The sequence below is a fragment of the Fukomys damarensis genome, unplaced genomic scaffold, assembly GCF_012274545.1.
Source record: "Fukomys damarensis isolate Sample0158 unplaced genomic scaffold, DMR_v1.0_HiC HiC_scaffold_5, whole genome shotgun sequence".
NCBI classification, from domain to species: Eukaryota; Metazoa; Chordata; class Mammalia; order Rodentia; family Bathyergidae; genus Fukomys; species Fukomys damarensis.
In genome coordinates, this window is record NW_022900917.1 from 68,603,283 (window position 1) to 68,623,988 (window position 20,706).

Here is a 20,706-nt window from a genome sequence, read left to right on the forward strand (position 1 = left end):
AGTTGCAAAGTGGCAAAACGGTTTCACATGGTATCACGATGCTTATGAAGGTAACATGAGCTGAATATGCAGGAGCTCAATTCTCTAATGGAACACTCAAAACCCCCTAGGTACAAGTAGCATTGTCTCCTATTTTACTCATGAAAAGACTGAGATTTTAAAAACAGGAAGTCACTTACCAAACATCACAGAGCTAGCAAGTCAGGATGAGAGCTGGAATGGAATTTCGCCTTTTAAGGTAAGGTGGAAAAGCAAGGGGGAAGGTGTAGCTTCCCCAGGGAGGTAAGGGGCAGTGGCTGTGTTCAGCAGATATGGGGTAACGGGGAGGGGTGGGGTGAACCATGTGGCAGGGACAGTGCTGCATGTGCCCCCAGGGATGGCAGCCTTCTGACTCCAGCCTGCAGCCTCTCACGCATGACCTACTTTTGCTCATTCGGTTAGCTGTATGGCCTATTTCCTTCTGGAAGAATGATAACTATACATGCTGAGTACAGAATTCTTGAACTTGGACATGAAAAGAAAAATCTCTACATTCGCAGAACAGTAGTTGCATGTGATCCAAGAGAATTAAGCCCAGGGTCTCAGACCTGCTCTTCACCTAACTTCCAGGTTGCTTTTCCTACAACCACTTTCCTAAATCATGGGCATGAGGGGCCTGGACTACTCGGTCCCACTGGGCCCAGAAATTCCTGCCATCTATTAGGATGACATTTTTCTCAACTCAGTTTTTCATCATGGCATCGTAGATACCTCAAATTGGATCCCTACTGCCAATAAAATCCACTGTCTATGGAAGGAGCTGCAGCCAAAATCAAGGAAAGAGTAAGTTAAATGTTGATAAGTGATGTAGAGGTAGCAATTAAGCAACGTAACTAGATGCTGTAGAAAGAGCCAAGTGTAAAGTTCAGTGTGATAAAGGAGCTGCTTGCCCAACTCCGTGGGTAGAATTAGACACAAAGTGCCCTTTCTCCCTCTCTGCTTCATAGGCCTTTTTGCTTCTCAAGTCTAAACCTGCTGGTTCTTATGTTTCCTTCCTTTTTTTTTCTGCAGGCCTGGGGTCCTGGCTCACAATTCCTGCTTAGCACCTTGCAGTTCCTTATCTTTGACTCCCAAATCCATGAATGAGAAGGATCCTACACAGCACACTGTTGCAAAAACAACAAACAGGCATTTAAAAGCCCACACATTTCTGACAGATGCAGTCCCTTATCTCCAGCTTTCTGTCCCCTCCCAAAGTTGATTGGAAGCCCCATGGCACATCAAGACTCGCCTCTTAAAATGGCCTCACCCACCACATACTTCCAGTCCTGACTGCCTGGATGATCATTCCAACGCACCAATCAGAATGCAGTTCCTGATGCCGTTGTTTCCCAGCTCCTGCCCTGGCCTCTGCTATTCTTCAGCCTTGTCTCCTCCCTCTTCTCTTCACCTCGACCATGCCAGCACAGTCTGGACCTCTTGTGCTGGGAGTTCCTCCAAGTCTGCCCATTCTGGAGCTTTTCTTTGGTCAGCTGGAAGGTTGGCTCCTGCTCCTCTACCAGGCTCAGCTGAAATGTCACCTCCACCAAGAACCTTCCTTGATCACCTCTCAAAAGGAAGCCCCTTGCCCCAGCTGTTCTCAATCTTATTTCCCTCTTTTTCTTCAGAGCACTTAGCCACTACCAGAAACTACCTTGCTTATTTACATGTTTGTCTGTTGATTGTCTTTTTCTCCTGCTGGACTGGCCTCTGTGCAAGGGAAAAGACTGTGTCCATCATAATCATTGTTGTCTCCTCAGAAGCAGCAGTGCACCCAGAGGCCCTGACTGCAGAAATGAAGGAGTATCTTGTATCATCTCAACTGTCCCTACCTGGGCAGCTGCATTCAACCTTTATTGCCTGTCAGGTTGCCTTTTGCTCTGAGAACATGACCCTGCCCTTCCTGTCATGCACCTGCTTTAGCTGGATTACAGCCAATCACTCACAAAACTGGATTAGAGGTCAGGTTGCAAGAGCTGTGTTAGGTAATGATTTCATCAAGTCAGAGAAGCTGTTGTTCTCGAGAGTGCTTCTAATCTGAAACTGAGGAGGGTCCCCTCCAAGGTGCTATAGTAGAGGAACCCTCACAGTGCCAGACACAAGGAGTATCTATTGTCCCGGAGGACCCTGGCCAGGCTTCTAATAGGTGACAAACTAAGTGTGTGAGTAAGAACCAGGTACAAGGAGAAAACAGTGTATGTTGGCCAGCTGTGGGGTGAGGCCGTTTAGTCCCATGAGTCAGGGAACAGTGGTGAGAGCCCCATGTGCTCTGTGCTGACCCCACAGGCAGCAGGCCCTGAGGGAAGGTGTCCTGGGCAGGGTTCATCTCTGATGAGCTGAGTGACCATACCAGGTCACCTGCCTCTGGGTCTCACAGTGTCTCTCTGACTGGCATTTATCTTAGCTTTCCAGGCTATTTACCATGCAAGTATCCAGTTCCACAGTCACTGTCCTTTAGCTCAAATACCCACTTTATGCCCAACAGAGAACCCAGTGTTCTGCAAGACACTTGAAACCTTCTGGAAGACCCTGGCTGAATTCTTGAGGAATGTGAACTAACCATAGGTGGAGTGCAGCTGAGAGCTCTGGAGCTCCCTGCCCCACGCAACTCATAGACAGAGGCTCTATCTCAGGTGCTGAGGATACTGGGGTCACAATTGCCTCACCCTAGTTTATACGTAGAGCAGGACAGGTAAGCCAATGCCAGCACCTCCAGCCAGCACCAGGCCTTGAAGCAGGAGCATGGCTCAAAGGGAAGGGCATCTCTGCCCCCACTGCTAACTCTGGAGCAATTATGCATAGAGAGCTTTCCCCAGATGGAAGATAGACGTCTACATGAGAGCCCCAAAGCTCTCCCTCGAGGATCTAACTGTATCAGAAAGCAAGTATGGGGGAGGTTCAAGCCCAAGGGCGCTCAGAAACCCCCTGGAGCTGCTGGAGGAAGGCAGTTAAGCTACTTCATGGGGCAGACTGACCTATGGACTAGAGAGGAAACCAGGGAAAGAGACAGCTAAGGACAATCTACCCAGGGTCAGAACAACATAGGGGTGCCTCCTCTCTTTCCCCTGGGAATCCCTTTTCTGGCCGTGTGGACATTCTGCCACCATCCCTCTGCCTAAGTCTAGGTGACACGCAAAACCAAAATAAGCCAAGCTCTTTGTGAATAAGACTTGATGAAACACCAAGAGCTCAGATCAGTATATAGAGAATAACATCCATGTTTGAGTGGCATTAATTTTAAGACTTCAAGGGTAATACAGCATTTATGAAATTAGTTAATATCAATAAATTATTTTTCATAGATCAAAAGAGAAAATAAACAGCCATTCTGGTATTTAAAATAAAACTCTAAGTAAATGAGATCTTGATGAATGCTTTCTTAATAGGATAAAGAAAAAGTTTTATATTCACTGAGTGTAGGAAGCAGTCTCTGAGCTTGAACCTGACCAAGGGGTGACGAGGATGAAAATAAAGAGACAGAATCAGGTTAAAATGTAGGGCATAGGGGGCTCAGGTCTCCCTCTGACACAGAGACCCTGTGACTGGCACACCGTGGCTTTATTCACTCAGACACAGCTACACTGACTCATCTGTCTCCTGCCCTCCCTGGTACTTGTCCGGGTAAACAAGAGGACCTCAGGTGTGCTTGCTTCTCCCTGCAGCGTGTCAGCACACTTGCATGCACTCTCTTCTCAGTGCTCACAGAGGAGGCCAGTTAGGCCTCATCTCCTCTCTGGTCTCCCACAGATGAGCATTTATGGTATCTTAGCACATTGAAGATGCTTAACTTGTGGGGATTAAAATATTAAATAAGGCAAATCACTGCTCTCAAGAAGCTAAAAATATAAGATGTTAATCACTGAGTAGTACCAATTTCCTTTTTTGCTGTGGATGTTTAATGTCACAACTGGAATAAATTCGAGGAAAATGGTTCAAATTAAGAAATTTGCATAATGTTCATTGTGGTGCTATTTTCAGCAGCAAAATATCTTAACCTTAATGTCTAGCAATAGATGTTATGGAAAGTATTTCACATTAACTCAATGGACTACTATGCCCAAATTGCCGTTGTGTGTAGGGGGTTTGTCCCTACCAAAATTCATGTTGGAATTTGGCTGCCAGTGTACAGTGTTGGGAGGGGGCCTCTGGGTGTGATTAATGAAACTGAATTGATTCTCTTGGAAATGGGTTGCTTCCAAGAGAGTGGGTCTGGCTGTTCTCCTTTGTCTTCTCTTTCCTCTTCCACACAGAGTGGACCCTTGACTTATGAACCTCGGTTCCCAAGGGCTAGTTTTAACTCAAGTTTGTTGTAAATCATTACAGCTGAGCTGTTTACCTGGGCACACGCTATAGATAACAAGAGGCAGGTGAGTCTTCCAATCACCTAATGAACCGGAGTTGTTCATATATCAGACAGGTCATAACTTGAGATCCACTTCATACCCATCTCCCTGCCCATGAGATGCTGTCTGTAAGGTTACAATATAGTATAAGGCTCTCTCCAGAGGAGGCCACAGTGTTTCAAGCTTCCCTGCCCTTAGAACTGCTAGTGTTCTTTTCTTCATACCTTTCCCTGTCTTGGGTGCTCTGGTATAACAGAAAACAACCTAAGACACTGTTTTATTCAGGACTCATAATGTACAACAATTGAACACATGGGTTAAATTGGTTCAAAGACAATGTAATAATATTAAACCCCATCTATGAAGTAAAAAATAGTTGTAAAAACCATAGCACAGGGCTTTCAGTAATACTGGTATTTTGGACTGGATAATTCTGTATCGCAGGAGGCTGTCCTGTGCGTCACAGTGTGGTTAGCAGCATCCCTGGTCTTTACCAGTAGATACCATATTGTGCGCTTCCCTCCTGCATCTCCCTAGTTATGGTGACCAGAAATGCCTCCATACATCGCTAAAATGTCCCACATACATGTGCAGGAGATTCACCTTTGGTTAACAACCAGTGGTATAGCACAATACTCCATGTACAGCTGTTAACACAGTGTTAAAAACTTGCGGCCGACTAGGGTACAGCTCACCAATGGCATGCTTGCCTGACATGCGAGGCCCTGGGTTCAATCCCTAGCAATGAATGAAAATTGGAGGAAGCGAAAAAGGAGATACTGCTTGTTGTGATTAAATGAAGGAACTTGATGTCTATTTTTTCTTGGATTTCCTGTTTAACAGTAACAACAGCCTAATTTTAAAATGTTTTTAATTTAGAGAAGCTCCCAGTCCAGGGAATTCAGGAATGGTGTCTGACAGGGTCAAATTCCTTCAGTAGACTGATGCGTGGGTTTTGTTTCCCTCACATCTCTTAATTTCCAGCATGCCACAGAGAACTCAGCCTGCTGCACACGCTCTTCCATGGATGTGCTGAGACTACTGAGTCTGTGTGCAGCAGCTCCCAGGTGACTCTTTGGAATCTCTGCTGCTCCTATAACACCAGCAATGGTTAATTTCCAGGTTCAGGGCTGGGCCTTTCCAGAGAAGTACACAAGAGTACTGGCTTTTCGATACCATCAGAATCAGTCCCAAGTACCCACTATTTCTGTCTCCACATCTCATTCTCAGATGACTTTCACTGTGGGCTGGCCTACAATATTGAATTATCCTTACTCAGGGCTCACCTTTCTGCAAGGGTGAAGCCATAGTGATCTTTCTTTTCAATTCTTCCTTTAATCTAAAGATATGATTTTAGAAAACTATCTGCATGTGCCCCAGAAACAACTTCATCTTTTGCTTTTGTGTTAATTTCACTTCTGTCTCAGTGCTGGAAGCTGTCAATGCGCTACAGGACTAAGAGAGGGCAATTGTCTTCTAGCCCATTGATAGATGAGCATTTTTTGAAATGCAGCAACAACCTATTCTGGCAGATACCTTTGCATCCTTTGTGCAAACACAGAGTGCGTTGGTGCCTGTGATGGAGTTTTGCTTTACTGCACTGGTAATGGATAAAAATCAGACAGACATGACACACATGGACCCAGTCATGTTGTAACTCCATGACCCAGATAAGCTTTTGGCTTCCAAGTTCCTCAAATCAGAGCTCCCAAAGTGTCAGTTGCCTCATGATACAGACGAGGAGGTAGCCTGGACTTACATGCTGAAATGATGAGACTGTAGGACTGAAGGCATTGTCCTCAGCAGAACTGTAGAATTCTGACCAGCACAATGCTGTTGGAGACCAGCTGAGTCATGACAGAATATAAACTTTGTCAGTCCACACCTACTCTTCCCTTTATCATATCTGTTCAACCTCTTTGGTCAGGTGTTTTTGAGAATTAAATGAAATAATACCAATAATAATAGAAAATGCTTATATAGCATGAATGTACCCATTAGGTAGCTTTTAAGCATTTCATGTGTACAAACCTATGATGGTAGTGAAATGCATTTTCCAAAGGGAAGTGTAATAGTCTTAGAAATATAATTTCAATCATGTTACCTGGTACTTTTACATTAGTAGTTGTTACAGAGGCAAGTTCTTGCCATAAGTACTCAGTGTGGCCACTGAGAAGATAATGGCAACCGGGAAACAATTGATGAGACCAGGCTGATGGAAATGGTCTATGGTCCCACTCTAGGAAGCCTCGTGGTCTTATCCAGCTGCTCAAACCTGCCTTCAGGAGCTGAGTCAGCTCATTTTCCTTTGCATCTTCCAGCCATATCTGTATTTTCCATGCTTTGGGGTCCAAACTGGTCAGACATGATAGCACAAAACCAAGAATTGGCTTCTCATCCTCATACTACATCCAGCCAAGTCTGGCTATTGAGCTGTGTTCCTTGGGACTGAAAGGTCACTGCCTTGGAAAAGGAGATGAGGACTAATGTTTCCTGCCAAAGAAAAGTGCTGTCATCTCTGAACCACTGCAAACGCTCCCACTGGAGCAGAGGAGCGGGGAGGTGTACAGGGTGTTTGTTTCCTCTGCTTCTGCTCTATGGTGAAGGCAACTATGCTCTTAAGTATCTGTGAGATAGTGTTTGTTTCAGCATAAGTATTCATAGTTCCCTGGTTTGGTAATAAATCATCTGGGGACTCTACTTACAACCTGCTGTGGAGGCTGCATCCCCACTACAGTAGAGCTGGAGGCCAGGACTCCAGAGTCAACTCCCTGGCTGGCTCTACAGGCTCAGGCAACTCACTTCCCTTCCCAAAGTCTTAATGTCTCATCTGTGACAGGGACACAGTTCCCTCAGCAGCATCTGACAAAATCAGGTAGCACACTGATTTGAAAGCATGTAGTCAGCTTTGCATCCTGAATAATGAACATGATTTTTATGATCTATACTGAAAGAGATGGGGAGCCATCTTTTCATCCTGTTGTATAACTTGTAAGTTGTAACCAGTCATGTCTCCTTTGTGCAGGTGAAGAGAATTTACTTTAGTCACTGTTCTGGGTAACAAATGACTTCCTGTAAGTGAACTTGGCATTATACAAATGTCACATTGTACTCTGCCACACCTTTTGTGGATTTCCTCTTCCTCTTCCTTTTCCCATCCTAATAAAGAATCATCTTTGTAATTCATTCCAAAGGGAGGTGCTTAAACTTTCTGGAAACTAATAAACAAGTAACTCAGGGTCCCCATCCTTCATAAATATCTGTCACTTGGTCTCATTTTTCCTATGTGTGCAAAAGTCCCAACACTCACTGCCAAAACTCAGTGATCTGAATGCACCAGAGGGATGATAGGATTGTTTTCCAATGCAAAATCTTGTCCTCACCTCTTTGCCTCTCTGTGTGTCCTGTGGCGATGATGGGGAAGAAGGCAGTACAGCTTACCTCAGTGACACAACATTCTGCTCCACCATGACCTGTGAGTTTCTTCTGAGAAGGGGCCACCAGTTTGGAAAACATTCCCAAGTTAGCTTGTCAGGAAGAGACCCACAGCCAGGGCACCCACTCTATCTCATCAGTGCACTTTATGAACAGTTAGTGGCCCAATGTCATTATAGATGTCATTTGTCATACTATAAATTTTGTAAAGGGATTCAAAGAGAGCAAATATGGAGGGCAAAGCAATAACCAGTAAGGCAAAGATGCACCTGTCCTTGAATCTTTCTGGGTGTGACTCTATATGAATCCAGTTCCCAGAACTTCCTCCGCAAATAGAGGAAATCCAGAGAAGGGCTCCCAAAACCCCTCAGATGCACTAATGTCCTCTTTTCTTTCTTTAGATATGGAAGGCTGATGACGAGAAGAGAAATCGCACTAATAAGTGTTTATTTTGCTTTTAGGTACTGTTTTAGATGCTGGCAATTTAGGAGTCATAGACAACCACTTCATGGAGTTGACATTCTAGTCGCAAAGAAAGATAATAAAGAAAGAAATAAGTTTAAAATGGAATATCAGGGCCAGGGATTTAGCTCAGTGGTGCCACCACCTGCCTTGCAAGTACAAGGTCCCTGGTTTAATCCCTGTACAAAAAAAAAAAAAAAAAATAACCAACCACCACCAACAACAAAAAAAACCCAATCGTTCTTATAGGTGACGGGGGTGTGAATTTTAGACTGGGTGGCCAGGGATAGGAGCAGTGTTACTTTAAAAATCTAAAGCTCTTGCCTTCAGCCAAAGCTTGTCAGTTTGGGCTTTTTCAGATGATAAGTGACAGAATTTTATGAGAAAAGTATTTTTTTTAACTCTTAGAGATTCAATGCACCCCTTATATCATTAGATAGAGCTGAGAATATCATCTCTCTTTGCAGATTGCTACCCCTGAGCAGCACAAACACGGCAGATAGGCCAACAGTGGTTATTTATGTCCTACCTCCCTAGGTTGAGTACATTTTTGAACAAATTAATATCATAGAAATCAATAGCATATTGTTCTGGGATCTAAAGTAAAAGGATTTAATGAAGAAGTTAGAGTGAGGAAGAGTCTCGGAGGAATTAAAAGATGAATTTTAGAGAAAGGAAGAAGACAAAGAAAATCCCCCAGCTGAGCTGAAGCTATGGTATTAAGCACATTAAGCAGGAAGTAGTTTGCATGTGATTTCCACATTAACACTAACTCCATGTACTCAGCAATTACGGTGTCCAGCACATGTCATGAACTTTCCACATGTGTTACCATTGATTTAATATTGAGGGAAGGCAATAAAAATCTAAAGATATTTCCACAGCTCTTCACTCTTGCCCCACACCCCTCCTTCACCTCTTGACCCCACCTAGGTGCAGGGAGATGGGTGAGTGACAAATGATGGGCTGATCTAGGACAGTAAGAGTGAGATGTGAGTAGTGGGCACATTTGATTATGATTTAGGAAATGAGGTCAGTGGAATTTGATGAGTCGTTGATTATGAGGTCTAGGCAAGGAGGAGTCAAAAATGATGTACAAGCTTGGCCTTGGGCAACTTTTCACTGCAGTAGAAAATCCAGAGGGACAGGTTCATGGATAGAAAAAAATTCTGTAGGGATTCCACTAGATGGGAGAAGATTTATTAAGAATCTTTGCTCCCTCTACATCCCAGGGGCTTTGTTATTATCCTCAAGCTCGGTCAGTTTGCCTTAAAAATGGAATGGCAATCCCTACCTCAGACACAATGATTGTGAGATATGAGAATGTAGAAGCTGGTGTGTAGGCCATGAAATGCACTAATCAACCACTATTCTACCAACTACTATTCTTTTTCCTCCTTTCATTACTGTTCACGGGATTGGTCCCAGGACTAGCACCATACCAAAATCCACAGATGCTCAAGTCTCTTATATAAAATGTTATAGTAGTTACATACTATCTATGATAAATTATTCTATGCACTTAAATTTATCTCTAAATTACTTATAATACCTAATAGAATGTAAATGCTATGTGTGATGGTTAATCTTGATTGTCAGTTTGATTAGCTTGGAAAACATCTAGGAGATTGGTAAAGCACACTTCTGGATACATCTGGGTGTATCGTAGGAGCATGACCTTGGGATCTATATCTGGTCCCTGGCCCCTTCCTCTATGGCTCTTCTCCTGCTCTCTATCTCCTGCCATTAAGATAAACAGCTTTCAAAATGTGAGATAATGAAAAGATGGAAATAAAGTGTTTGTAGATGGGGAGGGGAGGAGGGGGCGAAGGGAGGGCAGGGATAAGGGGAAAAAATGAGAACCAAGACATGTCATGTAGAGGTACAAATTCCCAACAATGAATGTAACTGTACTGTATCCCTAAAATGTACCAATAAACTCAATTAAAGCTGAAAAAAAAAAAAGATAAACAGCTTTCCTCTGCCATGCCATTTCTACCTTAGAATGAGCTAACCATGGACTGAAACCTCTGAAACCATGAGTCAAAATAAATTTCTCCTTTAAGTGACGCAGGTAAGATATTCTGTCCCAACAACAAAGAGCTGACTAACTATACACACACACAAAAAAGTTGGAATCAGAAATGGGATTGTTGCTGTGAACATGCCTGACCACTTTGGAACTGTTTGTGGGAGGAGATAAGACGGGTTTAGAGATGTAGTTAGAGACACCTTAGAATGTTGCATGTGGAATTTGATAGGTGATTCTGGTGGGAGATCAGAAGACCAGAATTCTGGCAGGACTATGAATAGTAAAGACGATGCTCATGATGTTTTGGATGGAAATGAGGGCTCTGTTGGGAATTGGACTAGCGGTGATTCCAGTTAATTTTGACAAAGATTGTGTCTATATTTTGTCCATTCCCTAAAACTTTCGTGAGAATAATTCCAAGGCATCATAATACTCAGGCTGTGGAATGTTCATTACTGGCCACTTTTAACCAGATTTATTATGAGAATCAGGAGCAAAAGCAGAGCTGAAAGTTTTTTTTTTTTTAACTTTCCCCTTGGCCAAAAAAGAAGGACGTGAAAAGCTGGTGCCAAAGAAGGTGTGGTTATGGAAGAGACTGACACCATTAAAAATAAGCCAAATATTGTATACTGGTCTTGAAAGATGCCTTGAGGAAATCTCAAGAATCAGCAAGAGCCCCCAGATTACAGGTTCAAAAGTGCAAAAGTATAAACTTTTCAGTTGAGAAGAGAGTCTCTGGGTCCCTCCTGAGAAAGGACCATCTGGGGAACTGTTTACCTGAGATTCATTTCATCATGCTCAGCCATCCAAACACTTAAAGGTTGCTGTAGCCATGGTCCAAGGGTACCCAACTTCTTCTCAGGCTGATGGCAGACCTTGACATTGTCCCCATGGTTCTGTTTTGCAGGCATGCAGACTACAAGAGTTACGGGATCATGGAGGCATCCACCCAGATTTCAAAGAAAAGCCAGGGAGGCTAGACATTATGTGAGTGGTCTGAAATGCCTGCCAGGAGACCTTGAAATGGCAGTGTGTGAATCTGTGGGAATGAGACTGAGGCTGCAGTGGAGACCCCAGAGGGTTAGTGATGTCAGGAATGTTAACATCTGCCAAGGAAAGATGTAGGCAGCAAGGAGGGACAGCCCAGGAGTGAGGCCATGTGGGCTACAACTGGCAAAACCATAGCAGTTGGGCTGCCCAAGCCCTCTAGAACTACCATGTGCCCTGGATGCAGGACATGGAGCTACAGGAGTTAGTGTTTGCCCTGCTGAATTTTGATCCTGCTTTGGTTGAATTCCTATTCCCCTATTTCTCCCTTTGGGGACAGGTATACTTATCCAGGACCCATTTCTATCGTATCTCGGGAACATGTAACATGATTTTAAAATTTTACATGGGTTCGCATTTAAGAGTTTCCCTTGAGTCTTAGAAGAGACTTTGGACTCAAACTTTTGAGCGATGCTGGAACTGTTGAGACTTTAGGGGGGAAATTATTACATTTTCAGTTGTACACAGCATAGTTACATCATGGTAGGTGGAACTGTGACCTTATTATTGTTTCTGTTTGGAAATTAAGTATGGTTTAAGGAGATGTGTTTGTTGTCAAGTTGACAGTGGCTAGATGTGTGATGGTTAATACTGTCAACTTGATTGGCTGAGAGCTGCCTAGAAGATTAGTAAAGCATAGTTCTGGGGTATTCCTGGGCGGATCATGGGGACTTAACCTTATCTACTTCTTTGACCCTTCCTGTCTGGCTTTTCTCCTGTGCTCTGCTTCTTAGCTGCCACTGAGGTGAGTAGCTTTCCTCTGCCACATCATTTCTGCTTGGAATTGGCCAACTGTGGACTGAAACCTCTAAAACCATAAGCCAAAGTAAACCTCTCCTTTTTAAAGTTGTGCATGTCAAGTGTTTTATCCTGGCAATAAAAAGCTGTAAATATTTACATAGTACTGATTAGGAGATAATGACAAGAAAAAGTACACACGTTCAACACAGACACAGTTTTTCAAAAATGTTTTTCCATTGGTTGAATTTATAAGTATGGAACCTACAGATGCAGAGGGAAGACAGTAATTCCATGAGTTTTGTTCAATATGACCCTTGAGAATAACCAACAGGTGTCATATAGGAGACAAAAGATAGAGGCTGAGGGTGTAGTTCAGAGATAAAATATGTGCTTTTTAAAAGATCTCCCTACTTCCTATTATCTGTCTTTTATTTTGCTCTTTATTTATATTTTGTGTTTCTCATTAAGAGAAACCATACAATATTTAAGTTTGGCTGCCTGATTTATTTCACTTAATATTAGTATATGTGCTGCTGAAGCGAGCACTCACAACATTATTAACATCTACTTCCTACAGATGATATTTCCTACAGATGGATATTAACATCTACTTTCCTACAAATGACTCAAGTCCATCCTTATGGAAGAATAGTACTCAATTGTATGTAAATAAATTTTCTGTATCCATTCATCTGTTGATGGAAATATATGCAGCCTGCTTCAAGATTTAGTTATCATGAGTTGTGCCGCTATAAACATGGGTGTGCACATATCACTCCAATATGATGTCTTTTGGTGGGAAGATACATAGAAGGGGAATAGCTGCATCAAATGGAATATCTATTTTTAGTTTCTTTTTTTTTTTAAAGGAAACTCCAGTGCTGACTTCCATACTTCATTGTACTCTTACATTCCCAACAATTATGTAAGAGGGTTTCTTTTTCCATGAAGCTTCTCCAACACTCATTATTAGTTGACTTCTTGGTAATAGCCATTCCTTCTAGAATAAGATGGAATCACGGTATTGTTATTTTGCATTTCTCTAATGGCCAGAGATGTTGACCACTTTTTTATGTATTCAGTGGCCATTTATTTGTATGTCTTCTGAGAAGTGTCTATTCACTTTACTTGTCCATTTTTGAGAGTCTTTTATTTGGGAAGGGTCTAATATTTTTAGTTCTTTATATATTCTAGCTGTTAATCTTCTGTCTTAGGGATAGCTGGCAAAGCTCTTTTCCCATTTTGTAGGTGTCTCTTTACTTTTGTTGGCTGTTTTCTTTGCTGCACAGAACCTTTTTGATTTGATATAATCCCATTTGTTAATTTGTGGTGTTATTTCTTGTGCTGTTGGGGTTCTGTTCAGAAAGTCCTTGTCTATGCCTAAGTCTTGAAGAGTTTTACCTATTTTATCTTCTAGCAGGCTTAGTGCTTCCGTCTTAATATTCAGATATTTGAAGGGCTGGGGATTTAGCTCAGTGGTTCTGCCTCCTGCCTTGCAGGCACAAGGACCCAAGTTTGATCCCTAGTACCACCCCCCAAAAAAACTACCTTAGATATTTGATCCATTTTGTTTTTAGTTCAGCACATGGTGAGACATTTGGGTCTAGATTCAATCTTCTGTATATGGATAGTCAATTTTCCAGTACCATATATTAAACACAGTATCTTTCCTCAGTGTATGTTTCTGATCCCTTTGTCACAGACCAGATAGCAGAATGTTCCTGGGGTTGTTTCTGCATTCTCTATTTCTTTTTATTGATCCACATGTATGCTTTTGGGCCAATGCCACTCTGAACATGGCTAAATATCAGGCTGTGCCTCAGTTCCATTAATTACCTCTTCCATTAATGTGAGAGAGGAGGATGCAGTGTAATTGGCCCAGCATCCAGTTCCCTAGGAATGGACCACAGCATTGTTAATGACAAAAAGACTCTGAATATTGGCATACAGGAAAACCTATTCATAACAACTATGCAATACTGACAATAGCAAGTAAATCAGCAACAATAATAGTTTTAAGACAAACTGGATATTGATGTACTATAAGAACCAATAATGTACCACCCTTAACCACAGAAAAGAGCCCTATAATTATAGTATAAACACTGAGACAAACCAAATATTGAAACATAGTGAATATCTACTAAACACAACTATACCTCCACTAACTATAGAAAAGAATTATATAGGAACACCTTAGAGTTAACTACCTAAAGATTAATAAAGCTTAATGGTTATACTAGTAAAGGTAGAAAGTGTGGGGAATGGAAGAATGAAAAAAGAAAATTTGAAAAATTAAGCAATGAAAGATGAGAATGAGGAAAAAGTGAGATAAAGGATCTTATTAAGAAGTAAAAGGGAATTAATAGAATTAGATAAAGGTGGTAGAAAAGAACAGAAAAGAAAAATAATTTTAAAAGAATAAGTGAAAAAACCCAAACCCTCCCAAACCCAAGGAAGAAGATAGAAGGAAAGAAATGAGAGAAAATTTTGAGTAAGTGGTTTCTTTGCAGGATCTGCAGTTTTAGAATCCAGCAAGTCACAGTTTTCTCCTCCTAGCTTTAAAGCCTGTTGGTCTGTGAGGTGCCCCCACCCCGTTGCATGTGCCCCTCTGTCCGTGCACCCCAGGCTGTGGCAACCATCCAAGCCAAGGCATGTCCTTGCTCATGTTGATAGATGGGAAAGCAACCAGACTTCTGATGTGTGCTGAATGTAGGCAGCAGGGCAAAGGTTCAAGCAGACCACTGTACTTCATGCCAGCACTTTCAGGCCCGGTTGCTTCTGAGAGCCACACATGATAGCCTAGGCTTCTCCACATTGTATCTAGGAGTCTCACGTTGTATGTAGCCTGAGCTTAAACTTCTCAGAAGGTCTATATGTCATTTGCCCCCTCTCCACCACTATTTCCTTGTGGCTGTCTCTCACCCAGTCACTGTGAGAGGACAATACTGGGAACACTGGGAGCCCCTGTATCTGTGGAGAAAGGCTCTCCTCCCTGAAGAGCTGCTTCATTCTTTTTTTCCGTGTTGTGCTCTGTTTTTCCAGCTTTTTTAATGTTTCTAATTTTTTTATAAGTTCCCTCCCAATTCCTGGATATCTACTTGTTTTCTTTCTTTGCCAACTTGTTGTTTTCAGGTGGTTGGATTCCAGGTCCTGGAGGGGTTGAATTTTGCTGCTGATTGCTACCCTACCATTTTGGTTCTCTGAGAATGTGCTTCTCATGTATAAGCATGTGAATTTAATCCCATCACCAGAAAAACAAAAGATAAAATGTAGGAGGCTAAGTGAGGTGATATCTGTTAGCATTTGAAGTTTAGAGGACAGGTGCAGAGTTACAGGTAAGAGTATCATCAGAAAAGAGATTGGGGAGATATCCTAGAGAATTTTGCTGTTTTCAGTTTTGACTAGTACTCTCCCTGCTTTCCAGCATTTGCAATGTTTAAAAGTGAATGTCATGTAGAGGTACAAGATCCCAACAATGAATGCAACTGTACTGTATCTCTAAAATGTACCAATAAACTCAATTAAAGCTGAAAAAAAAGTGAATGAGGTTTTCTCAACTTAGGCCATGCCTCATAGTGTGTACTCAAACTTCAAATTTCCAATTGGTATTATTCTCCCTCAGGATCTTGCATGATTTGAGATGAGTTTATGGCTCCAAGCACTAGAACTGGCCCCAAGAATTAGAATTCTACATATCCAAGAATGAGAACTGCCTAATCATTATCTTTGTCTTCCGGAAATTTTTTTGTACTAGGGTGGGTGTCACATGAGAATATTTGAAGACAATTAAGTTAAAAAAAAAAAAGACAAACAAACAAAAAACTATGGCCAATGGGGGAAATGATCCTTCCCATTCTTTAGTTTGATATGTGGCACCTAGAAAAATTGTCTGTCTGCCTGGCTCTGTCTCTCCCTCCACCCCTCTCTCTATTACAAATCATTCACATTAGATAGTTTCTGTTTTCATAATCCTCTATTACACTCAGGCTTATTTGGGTTAAATCTAACTGGTCCAATGTTGTTTGTTTTTGTTTTTGTTTTTTCTTTTTTTGTTTGCAGAAAGTCTTGAGAATTCTCTGGGTGGTTTGTTCTGCAGTGTGGCTGTTGTTTTGCTGCAGTCTCACTAAATAGCTGCCTCTAGAGCCACCTACTGACAGTGAATAATCCTGAGCATTTGCTATAACTAAGGAAAGTTTCCTCTTACACTAAGGATCTGTGCTCTATGCATTCCTTGGACCTGCTGTGGTCTTGGAGTGAAATCCTCTGGGCATATTATCTTGGATCTGTAGGCACTTTGATCTAGGAGGGCAAGACAGCCATGTGAGGCCCTCTACACCTCAGGTCCCTTTGCCTGGATCTAAGAATGGTACTGCTGCTATGGGGAAGAGAGACAGAGAGAGATGCTCAGTAAAAAAGCCTCTCCTGCCCCAATTCACTGTGCCATCTCCTATCCCCAACATGTAAGCATTGCTACTCACTTCTTATTATCTTTCCAGAGTTTTTTTTTTAATGCCTCAAACAAGGAATGTAGATTTTGAATTTATCTAATTTGTTTCATCATAACAGAATGTTATCAATGCATCCTGGTCACCAGATTTCCTTTTCCCCTCAGTAATGTCTTACTGACTTTCCACTTGCAGAATTGTCTTACATGTATGTCTGAAGAGTCTTCTGTAGAGGCCAAATTTCTGGGACAAAAACCAAACATGGTTGTAAATTTGATTTTTGTTGTTGTTATTGTTGTTGTTGTTGTTGTTGTTTTTTGAGACAGGGTCTCACTACACAGTTGAAACTGACCTGGAACTCACTATGTAGCCCAGGCTGGTCTTGAACTCACAGCAATCCTCCTGCCTCAGCCTCCTGAGTGCTAGAATTACAGGCCTGCACCACCATGCCAGCTTGTAAATGTGATTTTAAAAGAAGAGGCATTCCTTGCCCACCCACACCCAGCAACATGGTGCAACTTTTCCCCACAAGTAGGCCAACCTTGCAATGCTGTTGCATTTTTAAATCTTTTAAATCTTTGTTTATCTGAGGGTTGAAAGTGGTATCATAATTTAAGAGCTATTTGCATTTTTGTTTGTATAAACTCTTATGTTCATATCTTTGTCCCTGTGTTATTGAAAAGTTCTAGGCACTATCACTATATAAATTATAGTAATCCTTTGTCTGTGATTTGTTTGCAAACCAATTTACCAATTTGCTTTTTTACTTTATTTATAATAGTTATTTTGACATGATTAAAAAATCGAATTTAAGGTGTACTTCTCTCTTTACAAAGACCTTCATGTTTCAAGATTATTCTTAAAGTTTTTCTTTTTCCTAGGTGTTTTTTATTTTACTTTTTGGCAGTACTTGGATTGTACCCAGGGCCTTCACAATGAGCTACATCCCCATCTCCTTTAAATTAGTTTTTTACTTTGAGACAGGGTTTCACTAAGCCACTAAATTGCCCAGGCTTGTCTGGAACTTGTGATCCTCCTGCCTCAGCCTCCAGAGAGCTGGGATTACAGGTGTGTGTCACCATGCCAGGCTTTCCTAGCATTTTTGATGGTTACTTATTGTTATGGCTTCTGTCTAGATGTCCCCTCAAAGCCCCATGTGTTTAGAGGTGGGGCTTTGGGTGGTGACTGGATCATGGGTGTGTAATACTGGATAATGGGTGTGCCATATTGGATTACTTCACTCATAAGTGTGATGTTGGGAGGTGGAGCCTGGTGGGAAGAGGTGGGCCACTGTGGGCGTGGCCTGGAAGGGTGTGTATCCATCCTCTTTCCTTGATGGCTCAATACTTCCTGCTGCCATGCTCCCTTTCCTTCACAACCTGGAATTCCTTGAGTTTGAATCTTCTGTCTTCTCTTCTTGAGCCACATGCTCTCTATAGACTAGAGTTTCTACTTTCTTTGCTGTTCTACAATCGTAATCCATGTTCATGGCACAAGCTATTAGCTCTAGGTTGTTGACTCCTGTGTTCCTATTCAGTGTACTGTGTCTGAGGTAGAATTGTCAGCAAAATCATAGGTCGAGGGCTGGAGATGCAGCTCTGGTAGAGGGCTTGCCTAGCATGTGGGAAGACCTGACTTTTATCTCTAGTAGCCTTCATGGAACTTGGTGCCTGGATGGGGTGGCAAAAGAATGAATTAGCACACAAATAAATATACAGTTGCAGTTTTGAGATGGTTGCCAATGAAAGGACTCTGCTGTTAGAAGAGCTTGTAAAGGGTCATGTGTTCTGTCGGGAAGGGCCTGGACAGCTCTCGTGAGGAAGTGGTGTGTGAGCTGGAATCTGAAGGGTGAAGAGTCTTTGACTAGGGGAGGTGACAGTGTCATATTTATCTTTTAAGAAGATTACTGTGGATCAAATGAGAACACTGGATGGGAAGGACAAGTATTGGTATCCATAAACTAGTGAGGGGGCTACAGAAAACTTTCAGAAGATAGATGACAGTTGCAGAACTACAAATAGCCCTCAGGGTAGGAAGAAGCATCAGGATTTGAAAATTATTTATGATATGCACAATAGGGGAGGCTCATTTAGTTATTGTACATGGGAGGCAAGGAGAGGGTGATGACAGGAGACACTTCTGGGTCTCTGCACGATTGAACAGGTGATTGAAAGAAAGAATACTGGAAGAGATACAGGGATGTCTTATTACTGTTTATGTGTGTATATCAGGGAGAACAGTGAGGATTCTGATTTTCATTTTTGAAATTTTGGTTTTGAGCTGTTACTGAGACATTTAATAAGAGATACTAAGTAGACCATTGGTTGTGAGAGTGAAAGCTCAGACTCATAGCCTAGCCTGGAGATGTAATTTTTGGGGAGTAGGTACTGGAGGTCAAACTTGGAACCTTGAGCTTGAGAGACAGTCAGTGGCACCACTGAACTAAATCCCCAGCCCTGGAGATGTAATTTTTGTTTTCAGTGCTGAGGATGGAATCCAGAGCCTGGGTGTATTAGGCGAGCACTCTGCCCCTGAATTACATTGTTGGTTAAGATGTAAAAAAAATTTTTTTTAAACTGGGGATTGAACTTGGAATCTTACCCTTGCAAGGCAGGCAGTGGCACCAAGGATATAAATTTTTGAATTGTTTGTGCAGGTAGTACTTGAAAATGTGGGAGCAGGTCGGATTGCCTAGATAGAGATCATTAGTAAAAACAAAAGGAGGTAGGCTGAAGATACAGCTCAAGCTCAACGCTGGGTACCATCCCAAGCACTGCCAAAAAAAAAAAAGGACAGAATCACCCAAGGAAATTTTACATCTAATAAAATAAGTAAAAGAGACATACAGGAATAACTTGAGACACTGGAGAAAAAGGAAGAGAATATATTACCTTAAAATATTGTTTTTTCAGGAAAGGAGTTCGTGTCCAGACTTCTGAAAAAGGACCTGAGAACAGGAAAATACCAATTACCTTAATAACATGGCTGCCATTGCTAATGTCTGTGGTTTATTGTTCTTGTTACAGAAGAAATGTTAAGGTGAGTGGAAAGTGGTGAAGTGGAAACACTGTGAGGAGGGAATGTTAGGGATGATGGAGGAAATCAGAGCTTAATGTGAAGTTTCTAGGAAGGAGGAAGAAGTCCCAGTAAAAGGCTTCCTTGAATGTGAAGGAGTGTTCCACTGTTGTAATTGGAGAGAGGAGAGGGACTGAAAAGACTGGAAACTTAGGTAGATTTGTGTTTGGTATGCGGAGATGACAGGATTGGCTTCTATTTTCTTTTTAGTCGAAGAGAGTAACTTTCATTGAGCATTACTGATAAGTGCTGCAGTGAGATGGCACATGGAGGGACTTTGATGCAGGTGGTAGAAGAATTTAGCAAGATCAGAATAAGATAAATACCAGCATTTAGTCAGATAAGAATACACTGTCAAGAGAGGCAGCAGGTGAGTTTCCAAGAAAAGAACAAGTCTCTAAGAGAGGAATGAGTTTCTGAGAGAGAAATCCTATTGTCAGTGTGAGAGGCTGGGGTTTTTGTATGGGTTGAAGATGTGGGAAGGGGACTGAGTTAGCAAATGTAGTTATCTTAGACATGGGCTTTCTGGGGCATCCTGCTCCTTAATAATTTTTTATGAATTGTCCCATTGTATCTAAAGTTGTACATCAAAGTTATGAAATGGAAAGGTTATTTACTTGGGCCTGAAAGAAGTCCCTTTGTGACTGGGAGAAAAATTAAATTTTATCTCATGTTATTTTGGTCAATGTTAGTACACTTAGTACCTGCCAGGAAAGATTGGCTCGATAGGAAAATTTTGTTGCTAAAAGTTTTAATTATTTTGGTGCCAGTTGATAATCTCTACAATAAGGGTGCCTTATAAGCTAACTGGTGCCTTACCAGCCCGACTCTTCACAGAAGATATATGTATCTACATCATCTATATCCATATCTATATCTACCTTCCTATCTCTATACTCTCAGCAATGGGAAAATAAATAATGGCAACTTAAATACTAAATTGAAGGGGACAACCATGCTGCACTGTTTCAGCTCAGAGATACCCCTGCTGGAGTGTCCTGGACCTTGTGAACCACTGTCCCACAGTTGGTCATTGTAACTAGAGCATGGCTAGCTCCATCTCCCAAATTTCCATCAGAGCTGCAGGACGGAATAGATCAATCTG

At 41.9% G+C, this 20,706-nt stretch overlaps 1 protein-coding gene across 1 annotated transcript in view; it reads left to right on the top strand.

Annotated features, from left to right (window-relative positions):
* The first annotated feature begins 215 nt into the window (after nt 1-215).
* Znf572 (zinc finger protein 572) overlaps nt 216-20,706 on the top strand; it is a 30,168-nt gene continuing 9,677 nt past the window's right edge. The window contains exon 1 of the mRNA XM_033760854.1: nt 216-238. The gene's annotated coding sequence lies outside the window, so the exon portion shown is untranslated. The remainder of the gene's footprint in view (nt 239-20,706) is intronic.